Source organism: Zingiber officinale, chromosome 9B (genome assembly GCF_018446385.1).
Source record: "Zingiber officinale cultivar Zhangliang chromosome 9B, Zo_v1.1, whole genome shotgun sequence".
Lineage (NCBI taxonomy): Eukaryota > Viridiplantae > Streptophyta > Magnoliopsida > Zingiberales > Zingiberaceae > Zingiber > Zingiber officinale.
In genome coordinates, this window is record NC_056003.1 from 25,203,941 (window position 1) to 25,223,683 (window position 19,743).

Here is a 19,743-nt window from a genome sequence, read left to right on the forward strand (position 1 = left end):
GTTTCGATCAAACACAGCCAACCAACTCTTCCAACGGGCGTTTCTTATTAAAGAAGGAGAAATATTCTATTTAAGCAGTAGTTAGGAGCATTTTAAATAAAAGGGGAATAAAACGCTGGGCTGGGGATTCGAAACCACGACCTTTAACGGGGCCAAATCGTGGTTGACCAGATGTGCCAGCGAGTTTTGTTAATTAAGGAAAGAACGGATTATATTTAAGGTAAAGTTTGTAATAGAAAACCTAGTTATAAAGGGATTAAGTTTTTCCCTTTCTCTCGAAACCGGATCTGTTCTTCCCCTCCTCTCTTGCGACGGCGCGACTCCTTCTTGGGCGAAATCGCGGCAGCAAGCGATCACGTCTCCGGCGCCCGGCGAGGTTGTTCTCCGAGGGTTTCTTCACGAGGTGGTGGTCCTCACGTCGAGGAGAGGCCGTGAGCACAAGAAGGGACCGAGAGCTTGAGTTAACCGGAACCCTAACAGCTCCTCCTTCTCGGTTGTAGGTCCAAGAAACCCAAGGTAAGTTGCTACTCACCTGCGGTAGGATAGCTCCGAGGTTTTATTCCTTGTTTCTTTCCTTTTTCCCGAAAGCTTGGGACAGATTGTAGGTGCTCTGTGTTTTTGATCGGATTCTATGCTACTTAGTTTCATGTTTTGAGTTTTGATACAAGTTTTAAGCGAGTTCTTTCAATGGTAGCATTGGGGTTCTGCTGTACAAAACGGGTAGGTTGATTCAGAAAGAGGTTCAAGGGATAATTTTGAAAAAATATAATATGTTTGATAATGATGTATGCCGCAAAAAGCTTGTTTTGAGATTGAAGCCGTGGGTCACAAAAAGGGAACAAAGAAAGGAAATTTGTATAGGTTAGGTATGTAAGTTAGATCCTTCTGCCCTTATGTTAGCATTTCAGATTTAGATGTTTTTTATTTCAAAGGTTGTTTGGGATTAACCATTGGGTTGTTAACATGCAACATACTTACGGTTTTTTTTAATTCGGGCATTCACATGGATGCTTAAGATGGTTAAGACATGTCTAAACAACATCAAATTGATGAAGTGAGGTGAATGGCCACGATTTAGTGTCTACAGAGGGGTGTGTACAGGAAGATGTGCTACAATTAAAGAAGACAAGTTAATGAATTACCTATAACTATTATTTTAGTTCCATCACGGGAAATTAATGAGAAAGATTGCATGTACCTTGCTAGATAGTAATTGCAGAAAGTTGTTGTCATAAGGTATTCTTATGAAGCTTGGATTGCTAGTCCCAGGGAGATCTACACTGCTATATTAAAAGCAAACATGTTAAGGTTGATAACTGGCACTCCATCTAGTGGCATCTGCCTATATACTATCATGGAAACGTAGTCTCTACTTTTTAGTAATGATCTGATCAATACTGTCTACAGTTTGAATTATTTCTTGGATGTATGGTTATAGGTCAGTTGAAACACAGAAAAACAATTATAACTAGTATGGTCCACCATCTACCACAGTATATGTCGTGAGTGTATAAAGAAGATGAGAAGTTGAGGATTGTTTCTTTAAACTCATTGCCGTGGATCACAAAGGAAGAAAATAAAAGTACAAGCTTAGAACCAATAAAAACAAGATTTACATAGGTATGTAAATTCCAGAAAGTTTAGTTTGCTTTGGAGCTTGCTGAGCAGATTTCTGTTAAGTTTTAGTATGCAGATTTTTATAAGTATAGTATGCAGATTTTCATAAGTAATACTTGCAGATTTTGATAAGTATTGTATATGCAGATTTCTTTTGTATTCTATGCATGATTATGTGTTACATAGTTAGTTTCATTCATAGATGCATACGAAGGATACCCTAACTGTATTTTGGGTTTAAGAAAAGTATAAGAAAGATAAAGAAGAGAAAGAAAAGGCCGAGGCCTTAAGTAGATCCCAAAAGTCAAGACTTTAGGGATTTGGCGCACAAGGTGCCTATTAAAATGCCAAGACATTTAAAGAAGAAGTAATTAAGATTATAAGTATTTTACTTTTAAGAAGAGGCTAATACCCGACTTCCGAGGTTGTCGTTAAACAAATCCAGGTGTCCAATTCCGAGGTCTTGGCCCTGGTAGACCGAGGTATGCTCTTTTAGGATTGGTGGCTCGCTACCCCAACCTATTAGGTAACGCGCATAAGATGGTACTATGCCTGGGCCCAAGAAGAAGTTGATTATTATTTTGAAGTATTATTAGTATAAGTTTTTGAACAAGTAAAACGAGTTTTACATAAACATAAAATATTGAAGATTAAGTTTAGAACAAATGAAATAAGATTCATATAGTTCTAAAAATCAGAAAGTTTAGTTCTTTATTCTACCATGTTTATCTAGTAGATGAGTAGTTTTCATGTTTACCTATTAGATGAGCAGCATGATTAACTATTAGAATTACATGAGTAGATTCCTTAGCTTTTCTTTACTATTAGTTTGACATGAGCAGTTATGTTTACGCTTTATTTCTTTTTAGAGCATATATTTTCTAGTTCTTTTCGTATACATGCACATTCGTGATTTTGTGAGTTAGATAGCGCTTACTAAGCAAATTTTGCTTATAGACTACACTTCCTCTTACTGCAGATACAGGAAAGGGAAGGATATAGAAAGGAAGGCGACAAAGAGGTGTTCGAAGGATGTGTGATGCCAGGACTATGGAAGCCTTGGGACTAGGAAAGAGTTTTATTCTAGTTTCTATTGTCTTTTGTTATGTTAGAAGTATTTGAGATAGTACATGATATTGTGATGTGATTAGAACATAGTAGATGAATTGTGATATGGTGTGATGAGTTGTGGTATGGTTTTCTTTATTTTGGATTTATTATACTGCGTGGTTGATTGATATGTGTTCCAGCCGCTTGTGACTGAGTATATATTGCATGTATTATTGAATATGGTCACCGGTACAGGGGAGATTTTGTCGAAATTTTTTGGTAGGGTTTCTATGTGATTTTTAATTATACCGGTTAAGTAGAGTTAGTAGTTAAGTAATGGTCATCTTTAGAGAGTAGTAGTAGTAAGAAGGGTGGTCGTTACACAAATCACGTCAAACAATCAATTGGCTGATTGATTGACCCCCACAATCGATTGGCAAGTAGAAAAATGTGTAGATCTGTTGGTTAGTCCTAGGAAAATTGTATCGGTTCCACTGTACAAAAATTTTATACAAGTGTCGAACTTTTCCTTCAATAACCTATTGTGTTCTTTAGAAGTTAAATTAGGAATCGCAGATGGAACTTAACATCATTGATTCTAAATTTAACTTATCTGTTATTAATGATTTAGATTTGAATCGCAAGCGGAACTTAACACTATTGATCCAAATCCACCTATGTTATTAATTCCATTAAATATTAATTTATAAAATTGGCTTCCAAGACAGCATGGCAAGGCACATGGCCTTCTTGGATATGAGAGTAACTACCACCGCCTAGACAAAGACTTTTAAGGAAAGCTAATATTTAATTTCCTTAAATAACTCTAAGTTTAACCAAAAAGAACAATCGAATCACAAATTCGAAAACAAATAAAACACAAACTCAAAAAAATAAATTCAAAAAACTAGATCTAATGCCTCTTGTGTTTGGAATTCTTACAAAGAGATATAACTAGAATGATGCGGAAAACAATTGCTAATTATACCTTCTCTTTCTATGCTAATGACCTCGAGATCCTCTGTCGTATTCCTCACCTCGCCTTGGACGTCGTGTGGGCGACGATCCTCCAAGAAGAACACCACCCAAAAGCTTTCTTCCTCCTCCTCTAAAATACGACCACCACCACCACCAAGGAAAAGAGAGCAAAGGGAAAAGAAGAAGGGAAAGGGAGGGCTGGCCACCTAGAGAGACTCCACCAAGAGAATAAGAATTGATGTATCATGATGTTGGAGTGTATACTAAAAGCTTAGCTTTTGTATAAACATTTATAAGAATCACATTGGTCAAGTGTCTACATTTATATATACCAAATGTAGATGTTCAATTAATTTATATTGTAGATAAGATAGTGTGTGGTGTCACACAGAATATCGTGTTATCGGTTCTTTATAAATTATAAACAGTAACTCATGACTAAGATTGAAAGGAACAAACCATTGGAATAGTCGTAGTGTAATTAGGTGTTAGTTTATCTTGACTAATAGATTACACTAGTACACTCTAAGTGTATTGAGCAGGACCATTTAAGGAAAGTTATTTTTATTCTGATTTAATAAAAGAACAAGTCCTTAGTTATTATGGAAGTGTGTGCTCTTAATTATAATATAATAACAAGCACATATATTTAATATTTATTTCTTTGACTTATCAAAGGGTGAGATTTAGCTCGATAAATCAAAATGCCCGATAAGTTGGGAAATGATGTTACTTATAGTGTGTCTTGTTGATTATATAAGGAAATTGTGTCCTAGAAATCTAGGTTGATAATGTCCCCAAGAGGAGCTCATAAAGATTGTCATGTTAAACCCTGCAGGTGGACTTAGTCCGATATGACGATAATGTTGAGTGGTACTACTCTTGGACTGAGATATTAATTAAAATGAGTTGTTAGTAACTTAATTAATTAGTGAACATCCGACATCTTAAACACAGGGAGACTAACGCACTCATAAAAAGAAGGAGCCCAAAATGTAATTTGGGATTGGTGCGGTAGTTCAATAATAATTCTTTAGTGGTATGAATTATTATTGATAAAGTTAAGTTGTGTGTTCGGGGTGAACACGGGAAGTTTAATTTCATCAGGAGACCAAAACCAATTCCTCCTCTCGGTCCCTATCGTAACCTCTTGTATATAGAGAATTATACCCACCTATACCCACCTTTCTACCCACCTTAAGGTGGCCGGCCAAGCTAGCTTAGAGCCCAAGCTAGGGCCGGCCAAAGCTAATGGTGAAGCTAAATTTAGGTGGTCGGCCAAGGCTTGGGTCCCAAGCTTAGGTGGCCGGCCACTAGAAAATAAAAAGGGATTTTTATTAAAATTATTTCTTATGTGGATATCATGGTTTTAAAAGAGAGTTTAATGTTTAAATCTTTCCTTTTATAGCTTTCTACAAAAGATTAAGAAAAGATTTGAAATCTTTCCTTATTTGTAGATTGAAAGGTAGATTTTAATTTTGAGAAAACTTTCCTTTTTTAACCATGTTCATGATTTAAAATAGAGTTTAAAAATTAAATATTCTCTTTTATAAGTTTCTACAAATGATTAAGAAAAGATTTGATATTTTTCCTTATTTGTAGATTGAAAGGAGATTTTAATTTTTAGAAATAACTTTCCTTTTTGAAAATCATCCATATGTTTAAAAGAAATATTTTAATTTATAAAATTTTCTTTTTACAAACCACCATGAAGGGAAAAATTATTGGAGAATTTTTTTTTTATAAATTTCCGGAGACAAATTAGGAAGTTTTAATTCTTTTTATAATTAAAACTCTCCTTGTTTATAGCTTATAAAAAGTGGTCGGCCATTACAATCGAGAAGAGAAAATTGTTTTTAATTAATAAATTTTCCCTTTCATGGCAAAATAATTAAGAAAGTTTTTATTTAAATTTCCTTATTTGCCAAGAGCAAGGATTATAAAAGAGGTGGTAGAGGTGCCTTCATGGTGAACGACTCTATTCTTTTCTTCCTCTCTTTTCCTCCTTGGTGTGGCCGGCCCCTTCTTTTTCTCTCCTCTCCTTATTGTGGCTGAAACTTCTTTATTAGTGGAGATCTCTTGGTGGCCAGATCAAGCAAGGAGAAGAAGGAGAGAAAGGAAGCCCAGTCTCTAGCATCCCTTGGAGTATTGGTGGTGGCCGAACCTCTCCATCAAGAAGGATTCTTGGTGGCCGAAACCTAGGAGGAAGAAGAAGAAGTTTGGTGGTTCTTATCTCGAAAGATCGTTGCCCACACAACGTCCGAGGTTAAAAGAGGAATATGGTTGAAGATCAAGAGGTCATTAAAGTTCACAAAGAAAGGTATTACTAGTATTTATTTTCCGCATCATACTTTCTTTGTATAGTTATTTTTGGAAATACCGAACACAAGAGGCATTAGATCTAGTTTTTCGAATTAGTTTTTCGAGTTTGTGTTTTCTTCTTTTTCGAATTTGTGATTCGATTGTTCTTTTTGATTAACCTAGAGTTATTTAAGGAAATTAAATATTAGCTTTCCTTAAAAGGCTTTGTCTAGGTGGTGGTGGTTGCTCCCTTATCCAAGAAGGCCATGTGCCTCACCATGCAGTCCTGGAAGCCAATTTTGAAAATTAATATTTAATGGAATTAATAACATAGGTGGATTTGAATCTATAGTGTTAAGTTCCGCTTGCGATTCAAATCTAAACCATTAAGAACAGATAAGTTAAATTTGGAATCAATGATGTTAAGTTCCGTCTGCGATTCCTAATTTAACTTCTAAAGAACACAATAGGTTATTTAAGGAAAGGTTCGACACTTGTATAAAAATTTTTATACAGTGGAACCAGTACGTTTTCCTAGGACTAACCAACAATTGGTATCAGAGCTAGGGTTTGCCTCTGTGTTTAGAATTCAAATAGGTTATGCACATGTCATACATAATTTAGGCAGGATAATAGTAGGATGTGCTAACTTTTTGGTTGCAGGCTCCAACTATTATGACTTATAGATGTTGTGTGTGATTAGACCCTTGGACATGTCAAAGGCATTTTTGTGTGTGTGCATAATTGTATATAACTAATACAGCAGGAGCTGTATTAGCCCTAGGATTTTAGAATTTTATTTTCGATCTAGATTTCATGTACATACCCTCGTGGAATATAGGATCGACACATGTTAAATTCTATTTTTGTCGCAGATCGGATGCTTGCGAGGCATGGTACTTTTGGAGCACTAGAGGTGCAGCGGAATAAGAAGCAAGATGGATGCGACGATTCATCCCGATGGCAGTAGCTAATGATGGAAGGAGCTAGGGTGGAGCACACGGAGGACAGTGATGGAAAAGGCCATAATAGTCAGAAAAATAATTTCCATATTTATTTTTTTTATTTACTGTGATGTGTATGTATGCATGTGATGTATGCTAGGATAGTTTAAAATTCCTCACTTTAAATAACTAAGTGGGAGAGGGATTTATTTTAATAAATTCCACGGTCTCCATTACTGTTTTGTAAGTGATTCAAACAAACTTGCGCGTTGGCTCTGAGTGCCTTCCTTCATAATGGATGGGTTTGTTTGCAGATCACTAGATCAAACTTCCTTTATAGATGGTTATAGGAAATTATTTAGGATGTGTGTGATCTTCTCCAACTGAAGGGGCATAATTTTATTTAATGGACTTAGTATCAAGTAATGGTATACACTTAGATGTTGGTCTTGACCAAATAATTTTGTGATTCTTAAGTTTTTCAAATATTAGTCAATCCCCTAGCTGTTATACTATAGAATAGACTTAGTAGTCCCAATTGTAATGATTGAAAAACTTGGACATTAAGGTAGACTGTCCTCACAGAACTGAGAACAATAACGATGTATTTTATTAGTTGTTGAAACATATTTAGTGACGTTGTCTACCAGTACCTGATGTGTAGATACAGGAACCACTATTTATGTCTGTAATTTATTGTAGGGGTTCCAGGAAATCCGACAACTATAAAAATCACCGTCCACATGGGCACTGCTGTAAAAGTAGCAGCTGTTGTAGTGAGAGATGTTTATCCTTTGATAGAAATAAAATATGGATTATTAGAAATTGTCTTTACGTACTAAGTTTAGAAAGAACCTGATTTCGGTTTCTAAACTATTAAAGAATAGATATTCTGTCTATTTTGATAACAAACTTGTTATCAAGAAAAATAGGAAAGTTATCTATTCTGGTATGTTGGTTGACCATTTATAATCCAATAACTCCCACGATGCAATAAATGGAAATTAATAACACATTTTCTAACTTTAAGAGAAAGTGACCTTCGAAAATGAACCAATCATATTTTTGGCATCCAAGGCTAGGTTATATTAACTTGAGTATGATTCAAAGGATAATAACCAATGAACTCTTGGGTTCATTGGTAGTGGAAATCTTTCCAACCTGCGAGTCTTACTTGGAAAGAAAAATAACCAAGAAGCTTTTAAGTCTAAGGGTATGGAGCCAAAGATATGTTGGAATTGGTTCATTCTGTTTTGTGTAGACCTTAGACTATCCAGGCAAGAGGTTGTTTCGAATATTTCATCTCTTTTATAGATAACTATTCGAGATAAGGATACATTTACTTGACGTGCCACAAGTCTAAGTGCTTTGATTAGTTCAAAGAGTAACTAGGTTGATGTGGAGTAACGTCAAAGTAAAAGTATCAAGTCACTACGGTGAAATCGTAGTAACGAGTACCTCTTAGGAGAGTTTAGGAGTCACTTATCAAAAATCGAGATTTAATCCCAAATAACTGCACCTGGTACACCCCGACAGAATGGTGTAGTAGAAAGAAGGTATAAGGCTCTTATGGAATAATTAGATCGATGATGAGTTATTCAGAAAATTACCAAAATCGTTTTAAGAATATACACAGGAAACGGAAGAGAACATAGTACCTTCTAAGTCAAAACTCTCTACTCCCACAGAATTGCAGAATAGGCGTAAGCCTAGTCTGAAGCATATTCAGATTTGGGTGGTTTAGCACGTGAGAGACACTGATAAGTTGGACATGAGTTCACTTGTTTGTGAGTTATCCTAGAAAAACGAAAAGAGGTTTTTAGTCCTTAAAATCGGAAGGTCATTATTGGCACCAATGCCCGATTTTAGAAAAGGACTATACTATGAACCACAAGCCCATAAGTAAAAATTGTTCGAAATTAAAGGATACGTCTAATCTAGTACCAACTGTACAAGATGAAACTACAACACGTATCACAAATAATACACAATTGCAGAAAGTGCCTCGTCATAGTGGGAGGGTTGTTAGTCAACCTAAAAGATTCATGCTTTGGGAGAGTCTTTGGACTTGATCCCTGGTGGACATGAACCTGATCCCTGGACATATGACGAAGCACTCCAAGATAAAGATGCAGTATCTTTGTAACGAGCAATAAATATAGTATTAGAATATATGTATTCTAATAGAGTCTGGAAGCTTATAAAATCACCAAATGGTGTAAAAACCATTGGGTGAAAATAAGTCTACAATAAGAAAAGAGGGATAGACAGGAAGGTGGAAACTTTCAAAGCAAGGCTTGTTTAAAAAGGAAACTTTTTCACCGGTAGCCATCCTTAAGTCTATCCGGATTCTTTTATCTATTTAGCAAGTGGATGTCAAGACAACTTTCCTTAATGAAAGTCTTGAAGAAAATATCCATATATAGCAACCAGATGAGTTTATTGTAAAGAGCAAAGAGCATTTTATGTGTAAGCTTAATCAGTCTATGGGCTGAAGTAATGCTTCAAGGTCTTGGATCATCCGGTTTAATAAAGTAATCCAGACCTATGGATTTATTTAATAACCTAATGAGTCTTGTGTATACAAGAGGTGTGATGGAAACGTGGTGATATTTCTTGTACTATACGTAGATAACATTTTTGGTAGTTAGAAACAATATCAAAGTGTTGTCAGAAGTAAGAGTATGGTTGTCCAAACAATTCGATATGAAGGACTTGGGAGAATGCATATATTCTTGGGATCAAAGTAATAAGGGATCGCAAGAAAAGAATATTTTAGTTATCTCAAGCTTCATATATCGAAACAATCCTTGCTCGTTTTAAGCATGCAAAACTCCAAGAAACGTTTCTTACCTTTTCAGCATGGAGTAGTTTTATCTAAAGAGATGTCTCCGAAGACATCAAAGGAGATAGAGAAAATGAAGCTAGTTCCTTATGCTTCGGCTGTCGGAAGCTTAATGTACGCTATCATGAGATCAGAAATCTGTTTTGCCGAGGGCATAGTTAGAAGATATTAAAGTAACCCTGGATAAGGACATTGGACTGTGGTAAATCATATATTAAAGTACCTTAGAGACACTAGAGATTATATGCTAGCTTACAAGGTAGATAATTTGGTCCCTGTGGGTTGCACGAATTTTGACTTCCAATCGGATAGGGACAATAGTAAGTCAACCTTAGGATTTTGTGTTTACTTTAGGAGGTAAAGTCATAACTATGGAGGAGTGTTAAGCATAGGTGCTTTTCAGACTCTACTATGGAAGTTGAGTATGTGGCAGCCTCAGAGGCAGCCATAGAAGCTCAATGACTCAGTAACCTCAAGATGGACTTAGATATGATTTTTGGTTTGTCCAAAGATTATTACAATTTATTGTAATAATAGTGGTGCAGTAGCAAACTCGAAGAAACCATGAATCCATAAGACAAGTAAACACAATAGAGCGCAATTACCACCCAATACGAGACATCATATAAACGAGGAGAAGTTATTGCCTCCTATATTGCATCAAGTGATAACCTGTAGATCTTTTCACTAAGGTCCTTAAGGCAAGAGCTTTTGATGGACATGTTGAAGGGATGAGAATCAGATGTATGACAGCATTTATGTCAACATAGTCTTTTAGTATAAGTGGGAGATTGTTGGAGTGTATACTAAAAGCCTAGCTTTTGTATAAATATTTATAAGAATCACATTGGTTAAGTTTCAACATTTATATATACCAAATGTAGATGTTCAATTAATTTATATTGTAGATAACATAGTGTGTGGTATTAAACCATTGGAATAGTCAAAGTGTAATTAGGTGTTAGTTTATCTTGACTAATAGATTACACTAATACACTCTAAGTGTATTGAGCAGAACCATTTAAGGAAAGTTCTTTTTATACTGATTTAATAAAAGAATAAGTCCTTAGTTATTATGGAAGTGTGTGCTTTTAATCCTAATATAATAACAAGCACATATATTTAATATTTATTTCTTTGACTTATCAAAGGGTGAGATTTAGCTCGATAAATCAAAATGTCCGATAAGTTGGGAAATGATGTTACTTATAGTGTGTCTTGTTGATTATAGAAGGAAATTGTGTCCTAGAAATCTAGGTTGATAATGTTCCCAAGAGGAGCTCATAAAGATTGTCATGTTAAACCCTGCAGGTGGGCTTAGTCCGATATGACGATAAGGTTGAGTGGTACTACTCATGGACTGAGATATTAATTAAAATGAGTTGTCAGTAACTCAATTAATTAGTGGACATCCGACATCTTAAACACAGGGAGACTAACACACTCATAATAAGAAGGAGCCCAAAATGTAATTTGGGATTGGTGCTGTAATTCAATAATAATTCTTTAGTGGTATGAATTATTATTGATAAAGTTAAGTTGTGTGTTCGGGGCGAACACGGGAAGCTTAATTTCATCGGGAGACCAAAACCAAAATCTCCTCTCAGTCCCTATCATAATCTCTTGTATATAGAGAATTATACCCACCTATACCCACCTTCTACCCACCTTAAGGTGGCTGGCCAAGCTAGGGCCGGCCAAATCTAATGGTGAAGCTAAATTTAGGTGGTCGGCCAAAGCTTGGGTCCCAAGCTTAGATGGTCGGCCACTAGAAAATAAAAAGGGATTTTTATTAAAATTATTTCTTATGTGGATATCATAGTTTTAAAAGAGAGTTTAAAGTTTAAATCTTTCCTTTTATAGCTTTCTACAAAAGATTAAGAAAAGATTTGAAATCTTTCCTTATTTGTAAATTGAAAGGTAGATTTTAATTTTGAGAAAACTTTCATTTTTTAACCATGTTCATGATTTAAAAGAGAGTTTAAAAATTAAATATTCTCTTTTATAAATTTCTTCAAAAGATTAAGAAAAGATTTGATATCTTTCCTTATTTGTAAATTGAAAGGAGATTTTAATTTTTAGAGATAACTTTCATTTTTGGAAATCATCCACATGTTTAAAAGAAATATTTTAATTTATAAAATTTCCTTTTTACAAACCACCATGAAGGGAAAAATTATTGGAGAATTTTTTTTATAAATTTTCAGAGAAAAATTAGGATGTTTTAATTCTTATTATAATTAAAACTCTCCTTGTTTATAGCTTATAAAAAGTGGCCGACCATTACAATTGAGAAGAGAAAATTGTTTTTAATTAAATAAATTTTCCTTTTCATGGCAAAAGAATTAAGAAAGTTTTTATTTAAATTTCCTTATTTGCCAAGACCAAGGATTATAAAAGAGGGGGTAGAGGTGCCTTCATGGTGAACGACTCTATTCTTTTCTTCCTCTCTTTTCCTCCTTGGTGTGGCCGGCCCCTTCTTTTTCTCTCCTCTCCTTATTGTAGCCGAAACTTCTTCATTGGTGGAGATCTCTTGATGGCCGGATCAAGCAAGGAGAAGAAGGAGAGAAAGGAAGCCTAGTCTCTAGCATCCCTTGGAGCATTGGTGGTGGCCGAACCTCTCCATCAAGAAGGATTCTTTGGTGGCCAAAACCTAGGAGGAAGAAGAAGGTGTTTGGTGGTTCTCATCTCGGAAGATCGTTGCCCACACAACGTCCGATGTTAGAAGAGGATTACGGTAGAAGATCAAGAGGTCATACTAGTTTTTCCGTATCAAAGAAAGGTACTACTAGTATTTATTTTTCGTATCATACTAGTTTTCTTTGTATAGTTATTTTTGGAAATACCGGACACAAGAGGCATTAGATCTAGTTTTTCGAATTAGTTTTTCGAGTTTGTGCTTTCTTCTTTTTCGAATTTGTGATTCGATTGTTCTTTTTGGTTAACCTAGAGTTATTTAAGGAAATTAAATATTAACTTTCCTTAAAAGCTTTTGTCTAGGCAGTGGTGGTTGCTCTCGTATCAAGAAGGTCATGTGCCTCACCATGCAGTCCTGGAAGCCAATTTTGGAAATTAATATTTAATGGAATTAATAACATAGGTGGATTTGAATCAGGAGTGTTAAGTTCCGCTTGCGATTCAAATCTAAACCATTAAGAACAGATAAGTTAAATTCAGAATCAATGATGTTAAGTTCCGTCTGTGATTCCTAATTTAACTTCTAAAGAACACAATAGGTTATTTAAGGAAAGGTTCGACACTTGTATAAAATTTTTTGTAGAGTGGAACTGATACGTTTTCTTAGGACTAACCAACACATGAGGCCTCCCCTCCCCTTCTTTTATATTACTTGCCCAAGGCAAATAAGGAAAGACTTTTTACAAAAAATAAAATCTTCCTCTAGTTTTTCCTTTTAATTTTTCCTTTTCTTTCCTCTTGATTGAATCAATCACCAAATCATGGATTTGGTTTAATCCTATTGGTCGACCCCTTGCTTGGGCACCAAGCAAGGTGGTCGGCCACCTAATCAAGAAGAAAAAATATTTTTTTTATAAAATTTTATAATCCCTTATAAAATTTTACAAGCTCTCTTCTAATTTCCTAAAGTAGGAGTTAAAAAAGGAAAGTTATAAAAATTAAAACCATGTTTTAAAATTTAAAACTTCTCTTATAAAATTTCCTTTTTTAACATGGTGATAGAAAATTTAAATTTTAAAACTTCTCTTCCTTTTTTTCTTAAACCATGAGGATGGTTAAAAAAGGAAATGTCACGCCCCAAAGGAGTCCCTGTCCGAAGAAATTTCGACAGCATCTCCCCTGTACGGGTGACAATTTGAAGCATTACTACATACAAAATATACTTCAGTCACACTCGGCTGGAATATATATGCAAAATAGAAATAACATAACCACGCAGTTAATATACACAGCCTACCAAGCTGGACATAAATGAATAAAACATATAACATAATACAACAACCCACGCGGCTGGATATAAGCACAACCACGCAGTTAATAACAGCCCACTCGGCTGGAACAAAATAAACACACAGCAGCGGAAGATATAAAACGATACGAACGTAAAACCAACAACAACAATAACAAAAATACCTGCCATCACATACTTGACCCAAAATTCATAGCGACTTATTGAAAACAAAATACACAATCAATATACCACCCCAAACGATAACAAAACCAAAACGAAAACTATCCTCGAGTGTGACGTGGGACTGGCAGCCGAGACTCTCCAAGCATCCACGACTCATCTACTTGTTACCTGACGAAAGAAAACCATTTTGTGGGGTGGTGAGTATTGGAACTCAGCAGGTATAAAAAAGATAGTTCATGAACATAATCAACCAATAGAGAATACCCAAAAGGAATACAGTCTCATAAGAGAATAGCAAATACAAAAATAAACCATGATAAAGGTTCATACTTGGAACCATATCCTAGGCTAGATATAGAAAGTCAGAAATGGTACTAATCTGCTACAGTACTACTCATAACTACAGAGATAATGCGTAAGGTATATAAACATTTCCAATTAATAAACCAAGGTTTAACCACCTACAACGTGAGCATATCAGCATAAGTGAACAACAGCAAGAAGTAACGACAACATAAATATACCACAACAGCATAAGTAAGCAATAACTACATAAGTAAACAGCAGCAGCCAAAGCAGGCATAATAACAACATATGCACGGATGGTCACCCCGCCCACCTCTCTACACCATGACCCCGGTATGGTCGAGAGGCCGGATCAATGACAACTGTACCACCCAAAGGCCGCCACTCCCGCGAGTGACCGGATGGACAGGTACTGAGTAGCTAACTAGCTACACAGCGAAGGGGGTCCCTACTGCTCGCAACTCCAGCTACCACTACCCACGCGTGGCCGAGTGCGGCACGACAGGACAAGCGACATCAACTCCAGCTACCACTCTCTCGAGTGGCCGAGGGTGCGGCTCTGGTCAACGACTCTCTCGACCGCAAGGGAGAATTGATCGTTGACATGCATGCCATGATATGATGCGCCAAATGCAACAGTCATCATACAAATATAACCAGAAAATTAGGTATGCTACATGAAGCCAGCATGTTCAATATAATACATGAATAAACAACAATCAAAGCACACAAACATGGTGTCTAATATCTGCTACTTATGATGGACAACAACAAGAGACTGTATAGATATGGAAACAAATATCTCAAAGATCACATGGAACTATCAAGCGCAGGATAAATATGAGTGGAGTCAAGGTAAAACAGTCCTTATCCAAAATAGTTCATGCACTAAGGTCAAAGTACTAAAAGAAAACAAAGCAAGAAGTACCCGCCTTTATACGTAAATCGAGCTAAGCAATTCCCACATCGCAGTACTCGTCTCGAGCTAAAGTCCTGCATCACAAATTGTATTTAGCTAATTACATATGTCACAACTAGCTAAACCACATCCCAACTAATTAGGAAGTACCCTAATCGAAACGATTATTAATTAACCTTAATTAATAATCTACCTCAATTGATCCTAATTTCTTCCATAGCCAATCTAATACTTGATCAAACTCATATCATTAACAATGAAATCCGAAAACTCCAAAACCATTCCCACCACAATCTGTCCATAAACCATAAAACATCATTATCCCACGCCTTAATCATCAATTCAAAATCTGATCCAACATTCTAAGCACATAGAAGAACCATCAACTCTGGAATTCATCTCACAAATCAAACTGCCCAAAGTCCATTGATCTTTAAAACTCAAGCAAACCAATTAAGGATCAGAAAGAGGCAAACCCCAATAAAACCCGCAGGAAACACCAAGAACTTGATTCAGAAGCTCCATCCACGATGAGAAATCCAATTCCACACTGAATCTTATCCGTATGTTCTTAACCCTAGCATAAAACTGAAAAAGGAAATCGTGAGAAAACCCAGGCTACCACTAAAAACCCCAAATCGCAACTCCTTCAATCATCAACATCCTTGACATGCTTACCAGGCCCTCCCAAGCTCCTATCCTCTACCCCATGGAACCCACATCATCATATAGACATGTACTTGCTCACCAGTTAGGGCACGACACGAAGAGAAGAGGACCAACGGCTGTGGTCCGTAGTGCTCGTGCGAGGGAGAGGAATCGCCGTTGTGCTGCTCACGTGAGGAGGAAAGGTCGGCGGCTGTGGCTCGTCGTGACCGGCGGTGGTGTGGCGTCTCGAGTGCTGGCGTGAGGAGGAGAGGTGGCAACGTCTTGGTGCTCGCGTGAGGAGAGCCGACGGCGTCGTAAGAGGCACGAAGAGAAGAGGATCGGCGACGCTAAGTGAGAGCTCAAGAAGAGAGGATGCTGGCGGCTGTGCGGTGCTCGGGCGAGGGAGAGGGAAGGCCGACGGTGAGGTCTCAGCAACAAAGAGCAAGAGGGAGAAGGGAATCAGTGCAAAGAGGAAGAGTGCGTCGGGGTTTAGAGAAGGCGCAAGTGAGGATTTAGGGCAAGGTTTTTAACTTAGGGATTTTTAATCAAACCCTAAATTCATTTCTCAATCAACTCCCACTTCTGGGTATTCCAAACAGACCTTTTCCAAAGCCTATAATTTTATCCCCTCAAAATACGCCCTTTGGGCTCCAATTAAATCCAGAAAAATTTCTAAAAATTTCTAAAAATTCCAATAAAATTATTTATCAAATAATCTTATTATTTAAATATTATTTGGGTACCGTATTTTACAGGAAAGTTTTAAAATCTTTTAAACTTTCTTTTAAAACATGTGGCCTAATTCAAATAAGGAAAGTTTTTAAATTTAAAATCTCTCTTTTAAAACTTGTAGTTTTCTACAAAGAGAAGATTTTAAAAATTCAAAACAACCCTCCTTGTTTGAATCATTGTGGCTGGCCCCTACATGCTTGGGCACCAAGCAAAGGGGCCGGCCCCTTAAGAGGATAATGTGGTCGGCCATTGCTTGGTCACCAAGCAATGGACCGGCCCCCTTCTTGGACACCAAGATGGGCCTTTCTTTGGATGGACTTGAGGCTTTAATGAGACTACGATAGAGACCTAGAGGAGAAATGGTTTTGGCCTTCCGATGAGCTTGAGTATCCCATATTCGCTCTGAACACACAACTCAAGTTCATCAATAATAACTCATTCCACTAGAGAGTTATTATCGCACTACCGCACCAATCCCAAATTACATTATGAGATCCTTCTTATTATGAGTGTGTTAGTCTCCATGTGTTTAAGATAACGAATGCCCACTAATTAAGTAAGTTACTGACAACTCACTTAATTAATATCTAACTCCAAGAGTAGTACCACTCAACTTCATTGTCATGTCGGACTAAGTCCACCTGCAGGGTTTAACATGACAATCCTTATGAGCTCCTCTTGGGGACATTCTCAACCTAGATAACTAGGACACAGATTCCTTCTATAAACAACAACATATACTATAAGTAATATCATTTCTCAACTTATTGGGCCTATTGATTTATCGAGCTAAATCTCACCTTTTGATAAGTTAAAGAAATAAATACTAAATATATGTGCTTGTTTTTATATTAAGATTAAGAGCACACACTTCCATAATAACTAAGGTCTAGTTCTTTTATTTAGTCTGTACAAAAAGAACTTACCTAAAATGGACCTACTCAATACACTTAGAGTGCACCAGTGTAATTTATTAGTCAAGATAAACTAATACTTAATTACACTACGACTATTCTAATGGTTTGTTCCTTTCCATCTTAATCGCAAGCAACTGTTTATAATTTATAAAGAACCGACAACATGATCTTCTGAGTGTGACACCACACACCATATTATCTACTATATAAATTAATTGAACAATTACATTTAACAAATAAATACAGATATTAACCAACATGATTCTTTTATTTCTAAAATAAATGTTTACAAAAGCTAGGCTTTTAGTATACATTCCAACAATCTCCCACTTATACTAAAAGACTAAGCTGCCATATCTGTTGCCATACATTTGATTCCAATCCCTCCCACATGCCGATCAAAAGCTTTCGCCGGAAGGGCATTAGTGAAAGAATCTGCCAGGTTATCTGCTGATGCAATCTTGGAGACGACAACTTCTCCTCACTTGACGATGTCTCGTATCAGGTGGTACTTGCGCTCTATATGTTTGCTTGCCTTATAGGCTCGTGGTTCCTTCGAGTTTGCAACTACACCGCTATTATCACAATAAATTGTGATGATTTTGGGCAAACCAGGAATCACATCTAAGTCCATTAGGAAATTCCTGAGCCATACTACTTCTTTGGCTGCCTCAGAGGCTGCCACATACTCAGCTTCCATGGTTGAGTCCGAAACGCATTTTTGCTTAACACTCCTCCATGCAATGGCTCCACCTCCCAGAGTAAACACATAGCCTGATGTAGACTTATTATTGTCCCTATTTGATTGGATGTCCGAATTTGTGTAACCCACAGGAAGCAAATCGTCTGCTTGGTAAACTAGCATATAATCTCTAGTCCTTCTCAGGTACTTCAATATATGATTTATAGCAGTCAAATGTCCTTGTGTAGGATTACTCTAATATCTGCTAACCATGCCCACGGCAAAACAAATATCAAGTCTCGTACACAGCATTGCATACATTAGGCTTCCCACAGTCGAAGCATAAGGAACTACCTTCATATCCTCTATCTCCTTTGATGTCTTCAGAGACATCTCTTTAGATAAGGCTACTCCATGCCTAAAAGGTAAGAAACCTTTCTTGGAGTTCTGCATGCTAAAATGAGCAAGGATTGTATCTATACATGAAGCATGAGATAGACACAACATTCTTTTCTTGCGATCCCTTATAACTTTGATCCCAAGAATGTGTGCACATTCTCCTAAGTCCTTCATGTCAAATTGTTTGGAAAACTATATCCTTACGTCTGATAATACCTTGATATTGTTGTCAATTAACAAAATAACATCTACGTATAGTACAAGAAATACCACCGTATTTTTGTTACACTTCTTGTATACACAAGACTCATCCAGACACTGAATAAATCCATATGACTGGATTACTTCATTAAACCGGATGTTCCAAGATCTTGAAGCTTGCTTCAGTCCATAAATAGATCGATTTAGCTTGCATACTAGATGCTCTTTGCCTTTTTCAATGAATCTCTCTGGTTGCTTCATATGGATGTTTTCTTCAAAACTTCCGTTAAGGAAAGCTATCTTGACATCCATTTGCCAAATCTCATAATCCATATGAGCGGCAATGGATAAGGGTATCCGGATAGATTTAAGCATAGCTACAAGCGAAAAAGTATCCTCATAATTGATTCTCTCTTTCTGAGTATACCCTTTCGCAACAAGCCTTGCTTTGAAGGTTTCTACCTTTCCGTCTGTCCCTCTTTTCCTTTTGTAGATCCACTTGCATCCAACGGCTTTTATACCATCAGATGGTTCTACAAGCTCTCAGACCTTATTAGAATACATAGATTCTATTTCAGAATTCATTGTCTTTTGCCAAGATACTACATCTTTATCTTGGAGTGCTTCGTCATATGTTCGGGGATTAGGTTCATGTTTACCCGAGATCAAGTCCGAAAACTCTCCCAAAAACATGAATCTCTCAGGTTGCTTTACAACCCTCCCACTATGACAAGGCACTGTCTCTGGTTGTGTATCATGTGTGACACGTGTTGCAGTTTCTAGTGGTACTTCATCTTGTACTGTTGGTACTAAAGTAGACGTGTACTCTCTTATTTCTTCTAGAACTATTTCACTCATGGGCTTATGGTTCATTACATAATCTTCTTCTAAAAATCGAGCATTGGTGCTAACAATGATCTTCTGATTTTTAGGATTATAAAACAAACCACCTTTCGTTCCCTTAGGATATCCCACAAACAGACAAACTTCTGTACGTGATTCCAACTTGTCAGTATCTCCCTTCAGCACATGTGCTAGACTACCCCATATCCGGATATGATTCAGACTAGGCTTATGCCCATTACATAATTCT

General features: G+C 36.6%; 1 long non-coding RNA gene across 1 annotated transcript; it reads left to right on the forward strand.

Moving 5' to 3' along the window:
• Positions 1-278: 278 nt before the first annotated feature.
• LOC122024583 lies at positions 279-2,631 on the forward strand. Its single transcript, XR_006123466.1, has 2 exons — positions 279-516; positions 2,597-2,631. It is a non-coding gene; the product is annotated as an uncharacterized LOC122024583 (long non-coding RNA).
• The last annotated feature ends 17,112 nt before the right edge of the window (positions 2,632-19,743 follow it).